Source organism: Quercus robur, chromosome 3 (genome assembly GCF_932294415.1).
Source record: "Quercus robur chromosome 3, dhQueRobu3.1, whole genome shotgun sequence".
In the NCBI taxonomy this organism is placed as follows: domain Eukaryota; kingdom Viridiplantae; phylum Streptophyta; class Magnoliopsida; order Fagales; family Fagaceae; genus Quercus; species Quercus robur.
Window position 1 is genome coordinate 25,248,904 of NC_065536.1, and position 25,005 is coordinate 25,273,908.

Genomic DNA, 25,005 nt, shown 5'->3' on the forward strand with positions numbered 1-25,005 from the left:
TTTTAGAAATTGACTCTATCATTAATATAAGTTTTTGTTGAAGTTGAGACATCTAAATAATATTTGTGGTACCCTCTTACCCAACAACCTTGGGCTAGTTGGGCTCAAGGCCCCAATGTATTTGTATCCTGGGTAAGGTTATTGGCCCACAATAGGAGATCCAAAAAGTGGTTTATGCTATTATAGATCATGCCTTAGTACTAATTTGTCGTTGGACTTTTTAGATTTAAGTCTGGCTGAGGATGCACCCAATTGGCAGTTTCCCTTCTGAGATCCAAGTAAGACCTTTGTCCCCAAAATTGTATTCTCGCATTACTCTCGTGTCTCACTAACTCAAATTTTGCCAAAACCCCTAAAATTGTAGTCCTTTCCCCCTTTTATATTCTCCTCTTAGTGGAACCCTCATGATAGCAGAATATTTCGCACATGTGTAGACCCTACCATCTTTAGGGCTTAAGTGGCTCCCTATGTCCATCCCTGTGTCCATAGCACTAGTGCCAAACACTAGTTTGGTGCTCAGCAACACGTCCATCCTTGAGTTACTTCGTGTCCTTGGTAGAGATAGTGGAGTTTAGCTTTTGGACCACATTTCCTAGCTAGGTCACCTTCCATTGGGCCTAGCCTAACTTCGGAATGGGTCTTCTTCCTTTCTCACCACAATATTCATGCTTGACTCCAAAAAGTAGGTGATGCCAACAGAGAGCATCAACTTTTTATAACTGAATTAAAAAAATTATAAAAAAAAAAAAAAAAGAAAAGAAAAGAAAAGAAGAAATTCTAACCACCTTGGCTTGTGGATAAGATAAGATTAACTTCTTCTTCTTTTTTTTCTTTTTTTTTTTTTTTTTTTTGAGTGAGTAGATAATATTAGTTTTGGCAAATCACGAAGCAACCCAAGATTCAAAAAGATAAAATTACATAAGAACCAAGATGCAGAGTCAGGTAATTCATTTCAGGATACCCTAAATACTAATGAGTAATGAAAATGTTTTAAAATTCCTATATACAAAAAGATACTATGGTTTCTATGTTTTGGGAGGAGAGAGATATAAAATAGGAGCAAAATTACATATTTAGCCCTATTTTTAACAGAAGTGGATTATGGAACCTTAACTAAGCTAACCTCAAGTGGGTAAAGCGTCAAATTTTAAACCACGGGAAGGTAACTTAAATTTTGACCAAACCACAGGTGGATAAGTTGCAATTAGCCTTAATTATAATGATATTTGTGTTTCTCAGGAAAAAAATAATAATGATATATGCATAGTGAACACCCAATTTTTGAAAATTTTGAAATCACATCCTTATTTGAGAATAATTTGTTAGATCCACTAAACACACAATTAAAATCATTTGTCTCATACAGTCATACTCATTTGGAGAATCTGCAGGTTGTAATAAACTGATGAAAATTCGTAAAACACTTTTAGTAAGTTTTCTTTAAGGTAGTAATTTCCTAGCATAAACATAGGGAACAATGAAAATAGTAGTAACCATTACTGAAAATGTTAAGAGAAGTGGAGTTGTGTATTCTTTTTGGGTTTGGCTTATCTTTAGTACATTTTTTAACTAAATATCTTTTTTTATTTTAAAAAACAATGGCAAGTAGTAATGAGTTTTAATCTTCACTTTTTATTTATTTAGTGAATGATGTGATAGTTTCTTTTTAAAACAAAAAGAGATTCCAATTAAGAAAGTATTAAATGTACGCCAAACCCTTTTTTTTTTTTTTTTAAGTATGACCTTAGAACTTCAAATCTAGTGTTGGTCTTAATTTTAAAAAAAAAAAAAAAAAAAAAATCTAGTGTTAGTTTATTTTAAACTGCGGAATTAACACCTCTTGGCCAGTAATTGAGAGTAATTATTTAAATTTGAGATTATTTTAGATTACAAGTTCTTAGTGGTTCAGTAGTGTAACTAATCGAGGGTTTTAATCTTGTTGAAATTAGAGGAGTAAACAAATTAAACTAGCCTCTGAGCACGTACTCACGTGTGTGTTCAGAGACTCTTCTATTTTTTTGCAAAACTTAATAATTTGAGATTACTATATTTTCCAATCTCAAAATATACCTAGGGGTGTGATGAGTGTTATGCGTTTGCGTTTGTGGGTTTGTACCAAATATTAAAATTATTATCCTTTGGTACAAACTACAAACGCATAACACTCATCACTTCCTTATGTATTTTGTGATTGGAAAATGTAGTAATCGCAAATTATAATGAATTCAAATTATTAAGCTTTAACCAAAAAAAAAAAAAACCTCTAAGCACACGCGTGAACTTGTGCTCAGAAACTAATATTCCGTAATTATCATCATTTTTTGGCAATTTTGTTAATGCAGTGATCAATGTTTTGATAATTGGAAGATAATGCTATAATTCAGTATTAACCTTTAAGGAGAGATAAAAAAATCCTCTAAGCAAATCTTATAATGCTATAATTTAAAAACTATGCGGGTTATGGTAGAGAAGTTGGTGGAGCATTGTTTTGTGTTGCCTACTCTAATTGCTTTCCAATAGAATTTTCCATGAACCTATGGGAAGTAATCTAAGGGAAGAGAAGAAATTGTACTGAGAATTGAGAAAAGGAAAAAGAATATTTTCAACAAAAAATAATAACAATAATGATGTACCACACATTTTTCCACAATTGTCCTATATGGCATATTATGATTGGTAGTCTATTCTCACAATTGTCCTACGTGACAAATTGTGATTAACTATCTATTATTATCACATAGATCACTATTTTTTTTTTCCACCATTTACAATCTACCACATAAAACAATTATAAAAAAATGTATATAAAAATGTGTAGTACTAATAATATTGAGAAAAAAAAAAAAAGAATAAAAAAACATATATAAAGTGGGGCTACAAAGAGGCAAACATTCCAAAAGAAAACACCAGCATTCAATCTTTACAAAAAGTACATCACATTCACTAAAGAGAATGAGAGATATAAGGACTTCATGAAATAAGAATCAAAGAATGAATGTTAACGAAAAATATATATACCGAAAGTACCCTAAACAAAAGGCTAGATTCTAGATTCCATCTTATTTTTGTTGTTGAGTTTGAGCTATTTGTCTTAAAAAGCTTTCCTCCTTGTATCCTTGCTTATTCAGCCACATGCATAACACCCATTTGAAATCCTTCTTCTTCTAAGAGAGCAATTTATAGTTACATATCTTTTAAGTAAATCAAACCCAAAAATAACTCTGCTATAAGCATGTTAATGCTATAAAAAAATTGAGATACCAATGTAACACACACATATAAGAAGAATTTGACTAATGATTGATATTCACCAAGTGTGAGTATCAACTCTTACTCCATCTAGAGCTTTGGTGTTATTCCTAATTGACCTAATCATTAGTTAAATCTAACACTTGTCTAACGTAATTCATGCATGCCAATTTTTGAATAAATCAGCAATATGTTGCTATCCTTAAACAACTAAGAATTATGATAATGTAGGCTTGAAGATTGGTATAAAATTGAATTATCCATACAAATGGCACTATAAAAAAGCATAAAAAAATTCACAGAATTTAAGCAATAATAGATCTTGATGATTCTTAAATCAACTAAAATGTATATTAGATATTGATTTAACTTCTAAGCAATAATGATCATTATGGTAATTTTTAGATAACTCATAATAATTATTACCTAATCTACCTAACCAATTGTATTATACAAATATGCATTAGAAACAACTTCTCAATTATCAATGAAATTTTCCAAAAAAAATCTATCTAGGATGAACATCAACCCCATTTCAATATATTTATTCTTCAAATTAAAACTTAAATAAGTATTACTTTTCTTGACCAATGGGTTTAAGCTGCAAAAATTTCCTGGAGCTAATAAGATTTTCTCAATCTTGGAAAAACAAAACAAAAACAAAAGTAAAATTGAGAGGATGCAAGAAGAAATGTTCTGATGGTTTTGACAATGATGATATCTCTTTGGGAGTGTGTGCGTGTGTATACATTTTTTATAATGCTTATATAATGATAAACTATAGGTTCTAAATGAGATACTTAATAAGACTCCAAGTTGGTATGCAAAATCAAATTGCAATTGTGCCTCTAGTAGTTATTCTCTAGTTATTCTCTAATCATGAATGGATACCTTTTGCTAATCTTCCAGATCACCTATCACAAAACTTAATGCCATTGACTTGGTAAACAAAATTACTAAAAACCATAAAACTGTCATTTTCTTTTAGTATTCAAGCAATAACTTTGAAATATTTTTTATTATACGTTACAACATAAAAGGCGCCTTTTATAAGATAATAAAATAGATAAATAGTACCTAAAAGGAGCACTAAAGGGGAACACGTTACTTTATAGCACAACTAAAAGTCTGAAATAAACATAGAATATCATGCCCACCATCAAATTGCAGTGCTATCAAACTGTAGTAAGACCAAGTATCAAAGTTTTCTAAAGACACATAACCTAATATTGTGACTTCTTCGGTGTGTGAACCTCTCAGTTTATAAGCTTTGCCATCCATCATTCTCTTCCAAAATAGACCATAAAAGTATGAGAGGATTGAGAAAAATGTCTGAAATAACTTGGTATGTTACACTATAATTTAGGTAAATCATAAACTTTAATCATTCACAAATTGAAAAGAAATCATCTCAATTGAGTTAAGTACCGCATAAAGCCTTGAATAACTTAATTTTCTCATGTGATTGCATAACAGATTCTCTACTTGTCACCTTAACTTGCTGAAATATTATGGTATTTAAATATCAAAAGTAATCCACAATTCATAGATTAGCAAAGTAAGCTGACAAATGTAATCTTAAAAAAAAAAGCCTTCAAAACTAGTTGCAATTCCTTTTTTTGTAACCAAATGCCCATTGTTAACACTCAATACTTTATCATCAGATTTGAAGCAAAAACTACAACAACCAATTCCAAATAATGAGTTGGGTAATTTTTTTTAAAAATTCTTTAATTGTCTAGAGGCATAAGCAACCTAGCCAATCATGTTTTTACATGCCACAAACATTGAGAAAAGAAGGCCAACAAACATAGCTCACCCTGATTAAATCAACAACACAACATCACATTCTTTACTTATCTTTTCCTTACCAATCTCCATGTATTATGACTTCTAGAATAACAACAAAAAATCACTTAGGAATTTTATCAAACATCTAGTTTATGTGTAAGAGAAACAACAATACTTAATTGGCTTCATGGAGGTTGGTGTCGCATGAACGAAAAAAATGCATGTATTACAACCATTACTACCAACAAAAACCTAAACAACCACATGAACAAAATTTTGACGGTTAACAACAATAATAGACCAATCTAAAATATCATCTCAGTACCAATATGGCAATACCAACATTAGTGACAACATAATAAGACAGATAAACCATTCTTATTCTCTAAAATAATTTTTATGAACAAATACACCAATTTGGTTTGGAATGGGTACTTGTGCCAAAATGCTATCTTTTTGTTTGATTGGGTAATTTGTTCAGATTGTATTAGTTTATAAAACAAAAAGTTTGATGTTAAGGGGTATGAATGAATCGAATAAAAGAAAAAAAAGAAAAAAAGAAAAGCATTACTGCTTCATTGGCATTGTTGGTGTTTTTGTGTTAACCATGTCAAGCTCCTCGTACTCCTCCATCTCTACCTCCCTCTCTCTCTCTTAAAAAAATAAAATAGAGATATTAGGGGTGACAACATAGAAAATCAAAACCTAATGTAATCCAAATTCCTAAATATAAATCAATCCAACCAAATTACCTAAAACTATGTCATAATTCATTCCCAGATCTCAGGAAAAAAAACAAAAAACAAAAAACAAACAAACAAAACAAAACAAAACAAACAAACAAAAAAAAACTTTAACCATGGTAGTTTCGAAGATCTTATGGTAACGATGCACCTTACGGATTGTATCTCTATGTCCTTGCGGTTCTGGTGGTCTAAGTATGCCGAGGGAATAGTTGATGCTGGTCGGCCTTGGTGTGGCTTACGAACTCTGTCTCTCTCCCTCTCTACCTCTGAATCTCAAGCCTTTCCATATATTAAGTTTTTAACTGGTTGGTTTTTTTTATATCAAGAAACTATTAAACGGTGTGGTGTTTGAACGTTTTGAAACAGTATAGAAAAGACCAATGTACTGAGAATTGAAGCAATAGCAAATAGAAAAAATGATGATAATGGTAAAAAGAAGATTAACACTGAGTTGAGAGAATTGGAGAACTGAAAAAGAAGCAATTTGAGTTTGAAAACCAACTACGGGGAGTGTGGTCCTACTTTGTAGATAATGTTTTATGTAGAAGTTAAATGAGCATTTTTACCAAGTTTTGCTCCTACTTAACGTAGGGTATAGGGCTATTTAGGATTAAAAAAAATCCGATCTAAACAAGAGAAGCCACTTAAATAGTAATATAGATAAATGTCAAAGCAAAGAGAGAAAAAAGATAATACACTAGGATTACATGATTCAACCTATATAGAGGAAGCTTTTAACGGCTACATTGTTACTATACGACGAAATGCATAGTATAAAAAATCCTGATAAGGTATATATATATATATATATAAATGCTACAAGGTCTTAGGTTATATGTAGATGAGTTTATGCTAATTAAATTGGGCCAGTTGGACCAATACATAATAAACCATTATATTATCTTTTAACAAATCTAATTCAATCTTCTTCTTTTGGTATTATAAAATAAATATTATATTACGATGCACACTTCACTACCAAACGTAAAGCAACTAGACCAAAAAAATTCAGTACTAAACTTGCTTTAAAATAGTTTGACTAATTGATGAAAAATGGAAAACCAACTATAGGTATATTCAAGCTTCAGACACACGATAATACACATGCACGCTCAGGCACGCACATAATACTTAGAACAACACAAAGTTATCATGGTTTGCAAGACTGTGAAATAGAAACAGACTATTCAATGGGACTAAAATGGTTCTGAAAATACTTCAGGCATATACTCACTATTTGCCTAATTATTTAGTTTTTTTCTTTCAAGATTCAGAGTCTCACATATGAAAGTGCTGGGCTGCCAAGTTCTTTTAAGACATAATCTGCAACATAGTCTCTGACCAGTGTTTCCCTGTATAGAGCAGGATTGTCATCTGATAACAATTCCTTTATTGGACCATAAACCCTGTTAAATGGCTGCAAATGAGTGCTGACGAAACATGACACTGATATTCTTGGGCCTACAAGGTTTGTCAGGACTCTACGCTTGGAGCTTTTGAACTTGTCATTAGAGATAAGCTGCAACAAAACAATGCTATCAATCACATGTAATATAATTGAATAAAGTAACCAGTATCATTATTGATGGTAATCCTAGATATGGTGATAATCCTTCCAGATATTGTAATGCAATAATTAATGTTATGTGCAAAATTTATTTTTTCACAGTAAATTTTACAATTAATGAAATAGTTGGTTGTAAGTAGTGAATAGGTGACATTTAAAGAGTTACTACTTCTCTCGACCACCTTAGCAATTATAAAATTTGTGTCTATAACATTATTAATAGTATGATTATCTCTGATGACGTCTAAAATTGTCACCAATGGGTCACACCGTACTCGCGACTCGAATCGAACCTGCACGACAAGAACAATCGACGGAAGTCCTCCAGAGAGCACCGGTGTGGTGCCGGCCAAAGGTTCTCCGACGGTCAAGTTAGAATTGTTCTGTTTTTACTTAGAGCGTTAGAGATGGTCAATTAAAGCGCACCTCGATTCCTGAGGGTGGCAGGCCTTTTATAGTGATAAAGGGTTGACTTTTCTTCTTGGTTTCCAAACCTTTTCAATGTGGGATTCTCATACAAATTCCCTTGAGCGTAGTGAGTCAAGATTTCCGTTTTCGGATCATGGGCCCTTACTGGGCCTGTCAGCGATGGGCCTTCAAAGCGCGTGGGATAGCCCTTGCACAGGCCCAACAGTCCCAACCCGTCAGGCCCGTTCAGGTGGGCCCGTCAAGCAGGGCCGTCAGGCCCGTTCAGGTGGGCCCGTCGGGCCCATCAGATGGGCCCGTCAGGTATGCCGTATTTCTAACCGTCTTCAGTTGCCCCCTTCACCCCAATGGTCCGTCAGTTTTAGGATAAAGGATCAATGGGGTGACGATTCGAATGTGAGGGTATGACGGGTATTTTTACGACGGAAGGAGGCTCATGTGATGGGGAGTTTAAAGTTGTCATAACGGGTTTGACGGATCAACGCAAGATAGGATGACGGTTCAAATGAGGAGTCCGTCGATCACACCAACTACAGACAGGCTGTACGAAGGTAATTAATGCCGATGACACGTGTTACAAGCTGATTGGACCTTGTCTCGGATCGAAGCGACGCTTCGACTTCCGTGCATCTCTCTTATAAATAATGGAGTGATTCCTCTCATTTCTTCAGTTTCAGTAGAAATCAAGCTGTCAGAGCTCACCCGTCACCCTTGTCAGAGCGCACCCGTCATAATTTACTGATCCGTTCATTTACCTTAGTCGTCAACGCCGTCCTTCGTCACTTCGTTGGCAAAACTGGTAAGTGCTCTTCTTAAAACTTATACTTGTTTTAATTTTCCTTACAATCCACATCCGTTATAGACACATAGACCGTCAGAGTCTTAGGCTCTTGTCGTTTCGTGTAGGAAATGTCTAGTGCGTCGAGTAATCAGTCAGTTATTCGTGACGGGGTGGATTACGAGGAAGTATATCCGTCCAATCAACGAGAACAAGGTAGTCCAGATGATAGTAGTCCGTCCACATCCTCCTCGTCCTCAACATATGAGGATCTGGAGGTGGTTGATCCAGACGAGGGACCTGGTGTTGGTGAGGATCAAGTTGTCAGATCCGTCATTGGTGCTGATGGGCTTAGGAAGTTCGTCATGCTACCAGAGTGGACGGTGAATTTCTTCACGTCCGTTATCAAGGAAAAGCACTTTAAGACATTTAGAGATAATTACCAACTTCCAGAGAATGTTACGATCCGTCTACCCTACAAATCAGAGAGGTGTTACTATGACGGGGTAGAGGGAGTCGGGGTGTATGAGCAAATGTTGAAGGCCGGACTTAGATTTCCATTGAGTTCGCTTCACCGTTTGCTCCTCTGTCAGCTGGGGTTATCTGTGAACCAGATTTCCCCTAATGCTTGGAGAGTTTTTATAGCGATGGAGGTACTGTACGGTGCCATGTCCAACGGAGAAAGGAGGCTGACGGTTAGGGAGTTTTTCCACTACTACCGTCCAGACGAAATTGACAAATCCAGGGGAATTTATAGCTTCGTCCCTAGGAGTCCGTTGCTGAAAGTCATCTATGACACGCCGGACTCAAATAGGGATTGGAAGAGTCGGTTCTTCTTCCTAGAAGGCGACGGTTGGATGAGTCGTCCTGGGGAGACAGATTTCATGCCCGTCGACACTACTTGGGGCATATTGGATCCGTCTAGTATGGACTATCCTCCAAACTTTAACATTACTAAGTTTTTTTTTTTTTTTGAATATAATCTAACCGTCCTCTTTCTTCTTTTGCAGTTAGACGACGGCCCCAAATTGACCTTGAGGAGTTTGCTTTCATTGAGAAAATCCTCTCAAAGACCAAGCCGGAGGAAAGGACTTGGGCGAAGCTAGTAACACTAAATACCATTCACTGGTATTGCGACGGACCGGAACCTACAGCGGCTGCCGTCAAGTACGAAACACAGATAAGGAGACGTAAGTTTGTCACCCTTTAGTTAAAGAAATTGTGCATCTTATTTTTTGTTAATTAACTCCCCCGTCCACGTTTCAGAGATGGACGATGCTAAGAGAAGAGCCTTGATTCGGTCAAAGGCTGCAAAGAAGACTGCTGACGACACTCCTCCTACGACGGGCCCAAGCAATCCGTCTGCTAAGCGGAAGACTCAGCCCAAAGCGGACCGTCAGGCCAAGAAGGCCAAAGTGTCTTTAGATCCCGTCGTGGGACTCATGGCGGAGCCTCCGAAGACGGTCACTCCAACCAAGCACGGGGTTGGCAAGGGCTTGATGAAAGGCCCGTCGAAGGTTGACGAGAAGCCGCCCGTCCTTCTTCGAGAGGATTCTAAGCATGCCTTAGAACAGATTTCCTCCATCATCTCGGCGGAGGATTATGAAGACTTAGGCAACCACTCGACGGAGGCCATGGGGGAGACAGGCCTGTTTGCCATTACACAGGTAAGATAGTCCGTCTACTACTCAAATACAACTTAAATCATCTGTCGAAAGTTTGTTTTATAACTGTGTTGTTATTTTTCAGGCAATGGTCATGATGAAGGGGCTGATGGGACGGTGCCTCAGCCAAGAAACGGCCTTGGATCGTGTACGGGCCAAGGCGGAGAAGACGGAGGAAGAACTCCTCCAACTGCGAAACTGGAGACCCAAAATAGAGAAAAAGCTTGAGCTGTCGGAGAAGGCAAGGAAGAGCCTTGAACAGACGACGGAGGAGGCAAAGAAGGCTCTAGAGAGCAAGGACAAAGAGATAGCCGAGCTGAAAAACGAAGTCCGTCAGGCTAAGGACGCGGCGGTCCGTGAATACCGTGACTCCGACGCCCTAATCACTGAGCTGGGCGATTCTTTCCATCAGGGCTTCATGGATGCCCTCCGTCAAGTCAGGCAAGCTTCTCCAGACGTGGACCCTTCCAAGTTCAAAGTTGAAGACCCGGTCCAGTCATCCGTCGTGCCTGTTGCCTCCGAGGATACAGACGACCTCTTTGATGTCGACGACGCCATTGTTGACGGGGCGTCTGCGCCAGCAAAAGTTGACCAAGCTGAGCCTGACACGGAGACGGTTCCACAGCCCGTCGATAACGCGGACAAGGCTCAGTAGAAGGATTTTTATTTTTATTTTATTTTATTTTATTATTTTTCTTTTTGGAACAATTCTCATCCGTTGTTGATGATGTGTAAACATTGCCGTTTAATGGCCTATTTTGTTAAATGAATCCGTGCACTTCATTTTATATGTTTTGAATTTTGTCGTTGCTTGATCTGTTTACATCCGCTCGTGTATAAGTATGTTTTTGATCTTAAAAACTTATTCTTTGCAAAACCTGTGGAATGCTCCGTCCACCTTGTTGATACTACTTTGTTATCTAAGATGATTAGTCCGTCTTCTTTGCTTCATCTTATTTCCGTCCACGTTGTGGACGATCCGTCCAACCTGTGAACTTTAAGTGGTCATTTTGTGGACTAAGTTATCCCCATTTAGTATAGTCCGTCCACCTTGTGGTGATCGTCCTTGTAGGATGATCCGTCCATCTTGTGGACATAAAGCGATCGTCCTTGCAGGACGGTCCGTCCATCTTGTGGACTTCTATTGTGTCCGTCCATCTTGTGGACTTAGGGTTATCGTCCCTGTAGGACGATCCGTCCACCTTGTGGACTTCTGTTGTGTCCGTCCATCTAGTGGGCTTATATTTTGCGTCCGTCCATCTTGTGGACTTAGGGTTATCGTCCCTGTAGGACGATCCGTCCATCTTGTGGACTTCTGTTGTGTCCGTCCATCTAGTGGGCTTATATTATCATCCCTGTAGGATGATTCGTCCACCTTGTGGACTTAGGGTGATCGTCCTACAAGGACGATCCGTCCATATTGTGGACTTCATATTGTATCCGTCCATCTTGTGGACTTAAGGTTATCATCCCTGTAGGATGATCCGTCCACCTTGTGGACTTAGGGTGATCGTCCTTGTAGGACGATCCGTCCATCTTGTGGACTTCATAGTGCATCCGTCCATCTTGTGGACTTTATTTTCTGCCCGTCCATCTTGTGGACTTAAGGTTATCACCCCTGTAGGATGATCCATCCACCTTGTGGACTTTATTTTCTGTCCGTCCATCTTGTGGACTTAAAGTTATCATCCCTGTTGAATGATCCGTCCACCTTGTGGACTTAAAGTGATCGTCCTTGTAGTATAATCCGTCCATCTTGTGGACTTCATTTTGTTTCTGTTAACTTTGTGGACAATTGCAATGACATACATTCAAGTAGAAGATCAAAATTGCATCTGATTATAGAAATGCGTAAAGGAAAAGTGCCTGCCCCCTTGGGCTTAAAAAAGGCACGACAATATTGTAGCAAAAATATAGTTAAACAGTTAAAAGAAAAGTTAATAATGCCAAAAAGTCTTAAAAGAAGAACTGGTTGTCGTGTCACTATTACTGGTAGTATTTCCTCAAGTGCTCGGCATTCCACGGATGCGGTAGCTTTTCTCCGTCTATTGTCTCCAGGTGGTATGTTCCTTTCCTTTTCCACGACGTAACTCTGTAAGGTCCTTCCCAGTTGGGGCCGAGTTTTCCCTGTGTAGGGTCTCTAGTTGCACCCATGACCCTCCTGAGTACGAGGTCTCCTACTTGGAAGCTTCTTTGTCGGACCCGGGAGTTGAAATGTTTGGACATGCGATCCTGGTATCTAGCGATCCTCTGCTCTGCTGCCGACCTGACCTCGTCTATAAGGTCCAGCTGTAGCCTCGTGGATTCGTCATTCCTGCCCTCGTCGTGGTTGTGAACCCTGTAGCTTGTGAGCCCAATTTCTGCTGGGATGACTGCCTCGCTCCCGTATGTCAGTCGAAACGGTGTCTCTCCTGTCGGAGTCCTCGCCGTTGTCCTGTACGCCCACAGTATGCTTGGCAATTCTTCTGGCCATATGCCCTTTGCCCCCTCGAGCCGAGTCTTGATAATCTTTAGCAGGGATCGGTTTGTGACCTCAACCTGACCGTTAGCCTGAGGATGGGCGGGTGATGAGTAGTGGTTTTTTATTCCTAGCTGTGTACAGAAATCACGGAAGGGGCCGTTATCGAACTGCCTCCCGTTATCTGAGACAAGGACTCTAGGAATACCAAACCTACATACTATGTTCCGCCAGACAAAACTTCTAATGTTCTTTTCTGTAATGGTGGCCAAGGCTTCCGCTTCTACCCATTTCGTGAAGTAGTCAATGCCCACTACCAAGAACTTTAGCTGCCTTATCGCCGTTGGGAAAGGTCTCATGATGTCCAGTCCCCACTGAGCGAACGGCCATGGAGCCGTTATGGGGGTTAGCTCTTCAGCTGGCTGTCCGATAAAATTGCTGAACCTCTGGCATTTGTCGCATCTTTTAACGTAGGACTCAGCATCCTTTTGCATGGTCGGCCAGTAATACCCAGCTCGTAACAGTTTGTGCACCAACGACCGCGATCCAGAATGATTCCCGCACATTCCTTCGTGTACTTCCCTCATCACGTAGTCTGCCTCTTCAATCCCGAGACATCTTAGGTAAGGACGGGAGAAACCTCTCTTGTAAAGAATGTCTTTCATCAAGACGAACCTTGCCGCTCGAACTTTTAGCTTTCTCGCTGCCTCCTTCTCTTCAGGCAATATCCCGTCCTTTAAGTATGAAGCTATCGGCGTAGTCAGTTTCTTTCGGAGCGTATCTCCTGCATGTTGTCGGGGTCTATTAGCGGAAAGATTTGAACAAAGGGAAGTACATTACCCGGTGTTATCATATGTTCCGCTGAAGCGGCTTTGGCTAGCCGATCGGCGGGCTCATTGTCTCCCCTGGGGATCTGGATGAACATTGCTTTTAGCCCGTCGATTCTAGCCCTCACTTGATCAAGATATCTCTTCAACCTTTCCCCTTTGCATTCATAATCACCGTTTACTTGATTGGTCACGACTTGAGAGTCGCAATGCACGACCACACTTTCAGCTCCGGCGGCTTTGGCTAGGTCGAGTCCTGCTGCTACCGCTTCGTATTCTGCTTCATTGTTGGTAATGGGGAAGTCGAGACGGACCATACATTCAATCTCGTCTCCTTCAGGTGACAGCAATACTATGCCGGCTCCTCCAACTCGCTTATTGGATGATCCGTCGGTGTAGATGTTCCACTGGGGGGGTTCTTCTGCCCCCTTGTCCGCGTCATGCGTAAACTCTGCTATGAAGTCGGCTACAGCTTGTCCTTTAATGGCCACACGTGGACGGTACTTGATGTCAAACTCACTCAATTCTATTGCCCACAACGTCAGTCGACCTGCGGCCTCAGGATTACTTAGTGCCCTTCGCAAGGGCTTGTCGGTCATTACGTTCACGATATGGGCTTGAAAGTAGGGCTTGAGCTTGCGAGCAGCCGTGACCAACGCAAAAGCGAGTTTCTCCATAGGTTGGTATCTTTCCTCGGCACCGCGGAGCGCCCGGCTGGCGTAGTACACAGGCTTCTGTGCCCTGTCCTCCTCTCTGATTAAGGCCGCGCTAACGGCCGCAGTGGAGACAGCCAAATAGAGGAAGAGCTCTTCACCTGGTTGCGACGGGCTCAGTAGAGGCGGTGAAGATAGATAGGTTTTTAACTCCTCGAAGGCTTGTTGACACTCGTCCGTCCACTCGAATGACTTTTTCAATGTTCGAAAGAAGGGTAAACATTTGTCCGTCGCTCTCGACACGAATCTATTCAATGCCGCTACCTTGCCGTTAAGGCTCTGTACTTCCTTCACGTTTCTCGGGGGGGCCATCTCCATTATGGCTCGGATTTTGTCCGGGTTAGCTTCAATCCCCCTTTGAGATACCATGAACCCTAGGAATTTGCCTGCCGTTACACCGAATGCGCACTTTCCTGGATTGAGTTTCATGTTGTAGGATCGAAGTGTGCCAAATGTTTCCTTGAGATCTTCCAAGTGGTCTTCCTCCTTCCGGCTCTTTACAAGCATGTCGTCGACATAAACTTGGACATTCCTCCCGATTTGCTGTGCGAACATCTTGTTCATTAGTCTCTGGTATGTTGCCCCTGCATTTTTCAAACCGAATGGCATTACTTTGTAACAGAAGAGTCCTTGACTGGTTACAAACGAAGTCTTCTCCTGGTCGTCCTCGTGCATGCGGATCTGGTTATAACTCGAGAAAGCATCCATGAAGCTTAGCAATTGGTGTTGAGCCGTCGAGTCCACTAGGATGTCAACCCTTGGAAGGGGATAGCTATCTTTGGGGCATGCTTTGTTAAGATCGGTGAAGTCCACGCACATCCGCCATTTGCCACTCGTTTTCTTTACCATTACCACGTTCGCCAGCCAATCGGGGTAGTAGACTTCCCTGATGAAGCTTACCTCTTGGAGTTTGCGGACCTCTTCCGCTATTGCTTGGTCTCGTTCCGGGGCGAATACTCTCTTCTTTTGTCGGACGGGTGGAAACGAGGGCAACACATTCAACTTATGTACCATGACCGAGGGATCGATTCCTGGCATATCGTCATGGCTCCAGGCGAACACATCCTTATTGCTTCTCAAGAAAGCTACGAGCTCTTGACGGATTGTGGGTTTGGCAAGCGTTCCGATCCTGGTGGTTCGGTCTGGATTGGAACTGTCGAGAGTTATCTCCTCTAGCTTCTCTGTAGGTTCTGCCGTCGTTCGGTGTTCTTCTATGTTCAAGGCCTGGATCTGGTCTTCCACCTCCATCATTGCTACATAGCATTCTCGTGCGGCAATTTGACTTCCGCGTAGCTCTCCTACCCCATACTCCGTTGGGAACTTGATCATCAGGTGGTAAGTTGATGTTGCCGCCTTCCACGAGTTGAGCGTGGGTCGTCCAATAATAGCATTGTAGGCTGACGAGCAATCGACCACTAAGAATGTTACGTCCTTGGTGATTTGTTGGGGATAATCTCCTACTGTCACGGATAACGTGACTGCGCCCAAAGGGAATATCCTACTCCCTCCGAAACCAACGAGCGGGGCGTTTGTCGGTATCAGCTGCTCCCTGTCAATCCTCATTTGTTGGAACGCCGGATAATACAAGATGTCGGCCGAACTACCGTTGTCGACCAACACTCGGTGGATATTGTAGTCGCCTGCCCGCAAGGTGACGACGAGGGCATCATCGTGTGGGTGGTGTAGGCGTCTTGCATCCTCTTCCGAGAACCCGATAATGGGGCCTTCCCTTCTTGCCATCTTTGGCACTGTACCCGCCAACTGGACATTCTGTACCATCCGAAGGTATGTTTTGCGAGCCTTCTTCGACGATCCGGCTGCGGTTGTTCCCCCAATTATCATCCTTATTTCCCCTAATGGGGGCCTTGGTCGCTCATTTTCTCGACGGGGGTGTTGTTCTTGTTGGTGTTGCTCCGTTCTCTCCTTGCTGACGAATTTCTTCAGCTTCCCTTGTCGAATAAGGGCTTCGATTTGTTGCTTCAAGTCGTAGCAATCGGCCGTGTCGTGACCATGGTCACGATGGAAGCGGCAATATTTGTCTCTGGACCTTTTGTTGGGATCACTCTTCAGCTTTCCCGGAAACGTCAGGGATCCTTCGTCCTTAATCTGCATTAGGACTTGGTCTATCGGGGCGGTCAACGGAGTGAAACTTGTGAACCGTCCGCCCATTGGTTTTGGACGTCTCTCCTCCCTCCGATCTCCCATCCGTCCTCTCTTCCGCCCCTGGTCCTGTCGGGGGTCCTCTTGTCTGTCCCTTTTCTTGGGTCTGTCTTCTCGGGCTAACAGTGCGTCTTCAGCGTTCATATACTTGGTGGCCCTGTAAAGCACTTCTGACATGGTCTTTGGGTCGTTTTTGTATAGGGAGAACAAAAACTTACCCCCCTTGAGCCCGTTCGTGAACGCTGCCACCAATATCTTGTCGTCGGCTTCGTCGATCGAGAGCGCTTCTTTATTGAAGCGTGATATGTAGGCCCGTAACGTCTCCTCCTCTCTCTGCTTGATATTCATTAAACAAGCTGTGGACTTCTTATACCGATGTCCACCGATGAAGTGCGTAGTGAACTGAGCGCTTAGCTCCTTGAAGGTGCCGATGGAGTTTGGTGTTAGTCGGCTGAACCAAATCCTTGCCGCGCCCTTCAGGGTTGTAGGGAATGCCCTACACATAATTGCATCTGCCACTCCCTGAAGGTGCATCAGGGTCTTGAAGGTCTCTAGGTGATCGAGAGGGTCCTTGATTCCGTCATAACTGTCCATACTCGGCATGCGGAACTTACTCGGCAGGGGGAAGGAATTGACGGACGCCGTAAATGGCGAGTCAGTCCGGTTGACAAGGTCGTCAAGATCGCTGGACACTCGCCCCTTGAGAGCGTTCATCAGGACTTCCATCTGTTCCTTCATCGCCTGCATCTCCGCGATGATGGGTTGTGGAGCTGTATCCATCACTGAAGGGATGCTAGCGTCCCGTCGCACTTGTTTGCTCGGGGCGTTACTCTCCTGTGGTCCGTCATTATTTCTCCTTTCCTCACTGTTCCCTTCTTGATCTTCTCCTTGACTATTCACTGCCGCACTCTTTTGATTCAGCTGCTCTACCAGGTCGTGGTTTTGTTTGGTGAGGCGCTCCACGGCTGCGGCGAGCGTCTTGACCTGTCTCTCAAGGGCAGTCGTAGGGGCTTCTTCTTGGACGTCATTTGTGGTTGCCATCGAGCGTGTGAGTACCATGTAACTCTTTTGTCCAGGAAACGTCGTTCCCACAGACGGCGCCAACTGATGACGTCTAAAATTGTCACCAATGGGTCACACCGTACTCGCGACTCGAATCGAACCTGCACGACAAGAACAATCGACGGAAGTCCTCCAGAGAGCACCGGTGTGGTGCAGGCCAAAGGTTCTCCGATGGTCAAGTTAGAATTGTTCTGTTTTTACTTAGAGCGTTAGAGAGGGTCAATTAAAGCGTACCTCGATTCCTGAGGGTGGCAGGCCTTTTATAGTGATAAAGGGTTGACTTTTCTCCTTGGTTTCCAAACCTTTTCAATGTGGGATTCTCATACAAATTCCCTTGAGCGTAGTGAGTCAAGATTTCCGTTTTCGGATCATGGGCCCTTACTGGGCCTATCAGCGATGGGCCTTCAAAGCGCGTGGGATAGCCCTTGCACAGGCCCAACAGTCCCAACCCGTCAGGCCCGTTCAGGTGGGCCCGTCAAGCAGGGCCGTCAGGCCCGTTCAGGTGGGCCCGTCGGGCCCATCAGATGGGCCCGTCAGGTATGCCGTATTTCTAACCGTCTTCACTCTCTCACGTAAGATCTAATATAATTGGGTGGGTTGATAAATAAATTGCAAAATTTAACACTTAATCTTAAATTTGTGAACCTTCTTTTTGGTTTTTGAAAAGACAAGAAGAGTGTATGGTTTGCTGCATAAAACAGAAAATGCAGAAACTTGTAGCAAACATACGGTTGATATAGATTCCAAACCTGAAAGAAGTCACCAAGGTTAACTACCAAAGCTCCAGTCTTAGGAGGGATATCAACCCACTGATTTTGATAATGGACTTGGAGGCCCCCAATTTGTCTTGTAGAAGAATAGTGAAGAAATCAGGATCTGTATGCTCATTGGCTCGTTTTGTTTGGTCAGGCTCAGGGCATGCCGGATAGTAGTAACCTATAAGGCTGTGCCCCACACCACACTCCATCTCAATCAGGTGATTAGGTTTGAGCCCTAAGGTCTCTGATAGTAACTCCAAGAGGGTAAATTTCAGCCTTGTTTGATGCTCTGAATAACTTATTATAATATCCCTGCAATTTGTTCTTGTACATCAGTAGAAAAAAAAATTGTTCAAGATCAACATGCAAGTTAAATTCATCGGCTAGTGTTTGTGGGATTTGGCTTTTTTATTATCATTATTATAGCGGTAGAGTTTTAAGTAGTTTGGATTTGGTTGTTTGTTATTTGGAACCCTAATTAAGTAAGAAAGTTTGGTTTTTTTTTTTTTTAAATTATTATTACTATTATAAGAAATAAACTAACTGTTAAATATACACACGCTTAATTATACTCTCCCACAAAGCTCAAAGTTAGGTTCTTTCTTGGTAAAACTAACTACTCTTTAGTTCAAAAAATACCTCACCTATAATTAGATAATAAATATGTGACATTTATTTTATTTGTAAATTATGGGAAAACTTGCTACAATATTTGAATTTTACAAAGGAAAACATGCAAATAATTTAAAAACAGTTATTTTTGGACTTTTCTTTTATTGATTTATCAAAAGATTTTAAGACTAAAATATTATTTTCATCCATAAAATTTCCATGATACTCATTTTTCATCCATAAACTTTTGAAAATACTCTTGTTTATGTCCTTTTTTTCAATCTCCATTAACTTTTAATCCTTCATGTCCTAATGGAATGCTGAGGTAGTATATTTTTAATTAGCTATAAATGAATAACATGATATGGACCAATTTATTTTTATTTTTTTAAAGGACTCACATGGCACCAAATAATTTATCATTACTATTTTGCATATTCTTGCTTCTTCATCTTCTTCCCAAAAAAAATCACATTTTTTCACAATTTCTCACTTTCTAAACACACACACACAAAATAAGGGAACCAAAATGGTAGATCCGATTCTGGCACTAACGCCACCAAGATCCAAGTATGTTTGTAAAGTAACCTTCTCTCTCTCCTATCATTTTGATACCTTTCCTAGTCGCCTTTTGCCATATAAAATACAAACAAACTCTGATACCAATTGACGCAGAAAGCAAATTGTTGCAAGGGCTAAATCTTATTCTAGCTTGATGCAAATCCTTAAATTTAGAAAGAATGCGTTGAATACACAAGGAAGAACTCTGGAATTCAATAGAAATAATGATAATTACAATTTTATTGAAAGTGAGTTGTTCCTTTTCACTTTAAAGATACAGGCCTATTCAAAAACTCTAGAAAAGTTATTTTTCAAGTAAAATATTCTTAGACATATCCTAATCAATACATGACGATAATAAAATACTAACAAGTCCTAACATCAATTGACTCAGAATGGAAGCATAAAAAGGCCAAATCTCGTTCTAGCTAAACACAAATTCTTAAATTCGAATGTGGTTCCTTGGGTCTATAAGGACAAATATAGAATCCACCAAAATGAAAATGAGAAATACATCTTTAAAATGTTTATTTATGAAATTCTAAATTTTGACTTATTTAAAATCCTACAAAAGACTTGATTGACAAAAAAAAATTATTTTATAAGAGATCTTAATTGATACCTTACCATAGAAGGACCCCTGTTTAACTTAAAAATTATTTAAAAGACCTAAATTCAAGGAAATAACAATTTAAAATCTAAAATTTCTAAAATCACATGAAAATATCAAATACAATTGATAAAAATATACATCTACATTTTGTCCTACATCAAAGTGACATTAATAACCTTAATTGTTACATTAGTTTGTAAACTTCGTAGCTCTACCATTTTGTTTTGTTGATATTTTGTTAATACTAAAATATATATATATATATATATATTAGTTTTGATTTTAATTTTAAGAACAAGTTTTAAAATCCTGGATAAAGAGTAGGCAAAGTTTATAAAACTATTACACGAATGTTGATATTTTGGTAATATTCTGTTTATAGGAACCTAGGCCGAAGGGTACCTGCTGCAGGCTGCTGGAAGTTCCTCGGGATTTGGAGCCTCAGGAGCCATTGTACAAAACAAAGTTTCTTTCCAACTCACAGCTTTTGCCTGATTATCAAATGTACTCACAGATCTCACCTTCTTATTCATGTCTCGCGTGTAGTACTCCCTTTTAACTTCAATTGGTTTGTTCATGACATCTTCAGAGATCCCATGGTTTACAATCTCGAAGAACCCCCATGTCTCTGAAGCATGCTGAATTTCCTCAATGATTTGTTTGCGTCGGAGACCACCTTCGTGGATGCCTTTGAGGTCGATCTCTGGAATCTGGAGGTGAGCTGAACCTGAGCATAAAGTCTGAGAAGAGAGTTTAGTAGGTATGACAAACTCCTGAGGGATTTTCACTATCCCATTGTCAACAAGTAATTTAACACCCACCTTTGTATCATCAAAGACTCTCAGCTCTCTCTCTCCCTATCGTTGTCCAATGCATCTTGGACTGAATTTTGGTGCAGTTGGGTGTCCTCCATTTTTCTGGTAGTATTTTTAGTTTCAACTTTCAAAAACTCGCATCAAATTCAGGAATCACAATGAGATTAACATGTTTTATAATAAACTTTAAAGTGGGAGGACGAGATTAGACAAGACAACGATGAGCTGAGCACTTTGAGTGGACATGTGACGTGCCAATATAAGGTGATTTATTTGCTTGAAAATAGTAGGATATTTGTAGCTTATTTTGTATTTATAATGTAAGTTTATATTACAAAGTACAATGAAAACAAATAAATATCCTCACTAGAGTTAGCACTTTCAGTAGAGTCCTCCATAGTTTTTAGGGTAATTCCAAGTGTAATCATTTAGATTTTATCCATTCATTTCAATTAAAGAGGATTTTATTCTGTCACACCAACACGGTAATTCTTTTATTTGAAAATGGATTAATAAAATTTGTTAAGAATATATGGTATAAATATACATTAATAACAACAAATTAATTATCCTAATCCTTACTCGTTGGAGATCAAGAAAAGAAAAAAAAATCCGTACTCGTTATTCTCTCATTCTTTGAGTGTTTCTAAAGGTAGTTAGAATAAAAAATTTGGACTCAAAATTCTATATTTCAAACATGAAAATTATTCTGGATATAAATTAATTTTTAGCTGATAAGGGATTACCTACATTGAAGCATATATCTAATAATGGCTCTAGCGAGGGTTAATATTTAGTTAGATCATAGTCAAGGGCTTTAACGATTATGGTAGATATAACTCCAAATGATCCTAATCCTTACTCGTTATTCTTTTATCATTTGAGTGTTTCTAAGGGTAAATAGAGTAGAGAATTGGACTCAAAATTCTATTTCACAAACACAAAAATGTTACATAAATACTTGATTTTTAACTAATAGTGGATCACCTACGTTGAAGCATTCATCTATTAAAGGCCATAGTGAGGGTTAATATTTAGTTAGATCATAATCAAGGGCATTATCGGCGGTCCTTTTTGGCTAAATAAGAGAGAATAGTATAAATAGAGGAATGAGAATCCCAAAATTTGTTGTACTTGCCCAAAAAAAGTGTCATTCTATGATTTTCCCTCTACCAACATGATCATGTTAGAATTGGGCTTCCATTAATTGGACTTTTGGATTCATAAAATGAGTTAGATGTGAGTCGACTAATATACTTGGAAGGCCCATTAATATGCTGTGGTCATATTTAGTATTGGGCCTTAGTAAACATTGTTTTATTGGGCTTATGTCATAGTCTAATATGCGGTAGAGTGTAGTGTTTTAAACTTTATATATGATGGTGGATATTTACTGTATATAATATAAGGCTAGGTCTCCTCTCCACTCCGAATATTAGACAAAATCCTAGATCTCATCCTTGTAGAAATTAGGGTGGCTTGCCCCATCGAAAGCCGTCTTGTAAGGAGGGGCATGGAGAGGAAGATCTTCCTGAGCCATGTACTGGGTGTGCACATGCATGTCTATTGCTATTGGTATTACAACAAGTTTGCTCAAGGTATGCAGAGGTACATCTCTAAACCTTATAGATTAATTGATTATCTATATTCTAATGTCTAGCATGTATGTGCTTTTTAATTCTTACAAATCAATGGTTAAAATCTTGTGAAAGAATAATTCTAGGATCATATTCTTTACCACACAATTTTGTACAATTAATTTGTGATAGATTATGATTAATTACTTATCACTTTTACATGAACCCAATACTTTTTCTCCATCAGTTATAACTTACCACTTCAAAATTGTGGCATAAAAATGTGAGATCCTATACTTTTTTTCTAGTGAAAAGCATATTTTTTTTCTAGTGAAAAGCATATTATTTTTCCCGTAAGCCATAACCAAAAAATAATAATAATAAAAATCAGAACTCAAAGATTTGCCCTAGTATTTTAAATTTTTTTTGGATGATAAAGAATATATGCCCAAGATGAAAAGATAAGGCTTCCTTTAGAGCATTTTCATCAAGTGTGTCAAATACTAAATATTTGACATTTGGTACACTAAATATTAAAAAACCACTCTCATCAGATGTTTTAAATATCAAAATATTTGACATGGATGAACACTATAATCTCAAATTTGAAAGCGTATTGTTCATGAATTGCAAAACCTTTTTTTTTTTTTTGCGATGGGCCCAGATAGATGTGGGAAAATTTTTTTTTTTTTCCTTTTTTTAATCAATTCTTCCCTCTCTCAGCTCTCTGTCTGCCTTCGTCTCTTCGTCTCCACTCACATTCTCTTCGTCTCTTCCTTTTCTTTCTTTTTTTTTTCACTTTTAGACTATAGTGAAAAAGCCCTGTTTGGCTGGTTGGCTGCCTTCATTTTTTTTTCTACATCGAACGTCTTAATAAGATCGGATCCCACACCATTCTTATTACAAGGTCCTTACTCTTTTTTTTTTTTTTTTCCTCAAACCCAAAATCTCACTCTCCATAAATTTCCTCTGAAATTTTAAGGTTTTTCATTTCTTTCCTTCATTCATTCTTTTTTTTTTTTTTTTAATAATTTTTGTTAAATGTCTACTAGCACTGTGATTTACTAAGATTTGATTTGTGATTTTCAATTTGGTTGATTTTAGAGCAATATTTAGAGACAAAGATGTTAGGGATTATAAGGCAAAAAGTCGATGCAGGAGGCGCTTCTCTTCTGGTATGACCTCGAGCTGCTGTCGTGCCGACGATCTCGCCTGAAGCCACCGATCTCGCCTGGAACCACCGATCTCGCTTGGAGCCGCCTTGCTTGGAGCCGCCTTGCCTAGAGCCGCGGACCTCTCCTCTCTCCACTTCGCCGATCTCTTTTTCTCTTGGTGCTTGTGGCAATGTTTGTAATAATGGTTGGTTGATTTTGGTTGGTGGTGATGGTTTGTAACAATGGTGGGATGTGGTGGTGGGTTTGTAACAGTGGTTGGTTGAGGTGGGGTGGGCTGTGGTGGGGGTGGCAGTGAGCAGTGGCCCCCCCTCCCCCCAATTTTTGAAAAAAATATTTTTTTTTTTGAAAATACCCTTAAAATTTTGTAAATTTTTAAATCACCTTATTATTTTGGCCCTCATATTTAACAATATACATATATATTTAAGAAAGTCTAAAAATAAACTTAATTTTTATTTAAATAAAATACAATCTATAAATAAATATATCAACAAATTACAATAATTAAACATTTATCATTTTTAAAATGAACACATAAGTATTTTAACAATTATCTCAACAAATGAAAGGGAAAAAATTGAGTCATGAAGTATTATATTTTACTATTTTACATTTCACACACACACACACAAATTTATATATGGCCCCCCCCAAAAATAATTTCCTAGCTCCGCCACTGACAGTGAGCTGGGTGGGAGTGGCAGTGGTTGGTTTTTTTTTTTTAATATTATTTTAATATTTTTATATATTATTTTAATGGATAGAATTGAAGAATAAAAATTGTGATAACAATAAATTGTAAATAATGTGTTAAAATAATAAGAGTCTTTTTAATGGGTTAAAATGACAATTTTTTACAATGCTTGATGGGAATGCATATATATATATATAACTAAGCCAATTACAACGTGTGCGAAATTTTAATTTGGTGGGTGGACTACTAAAGAAGATTGACTTCATCTATCAAGTGCAACTAATAATTTATGGAGGTTTTTGCTATTTTTCCATGGATTGACTTGCAAATGACGACGCATGACAATGCACATCCTAAATTAATCATATGCCGCTTGGCCAAATGCTAAATATTTGACATTCGGCACATCAAACACTAAAAACTCTCCTACATTAGAGCATTCGCATCAAAGGTTTTAAAAATTTTAGTATTTAGCAACTCAAAAAGTCAATTTATAACATTTAACATCTCACTTTATAATACACCCAACATTAAAGCTTCTATGTTTTTTTACAATTTTATTTAAATATTCTTTCTTTATTATTTTTATTTTTTTCATCCTCTCCCTCTTTGTCTCACTGTTTCTCTCTCCCTCTCTATCTCTCTCTCTTTCTCAACCCAGCAATCCTACCCACCACCAACTACCAACCACCACAATTCCAACAAGTACCACAATACTAATAGCCACCATGCCCAAAACTCAAACATTACCAATAACCA

The 25,005-nt window shown here is 39.1% G+C and overlaps 1 pseudogene; it reads right to left on the reverse strand.

Annotated features, from left to right (window-relative positions):
• Nucleotides 1-6,954: 6,954 nt before the first annotated feature.
• LOC126717587 (1-aminocyclopropane-1-carboxylate oxidase homolog 1-like) lies at nt 6,955-21,045 on the reverse strand (annotated as a pseudogene).
• Between the last annotated feature and the right edge of the window lie 3,960 nt (nt 21,046-25,005).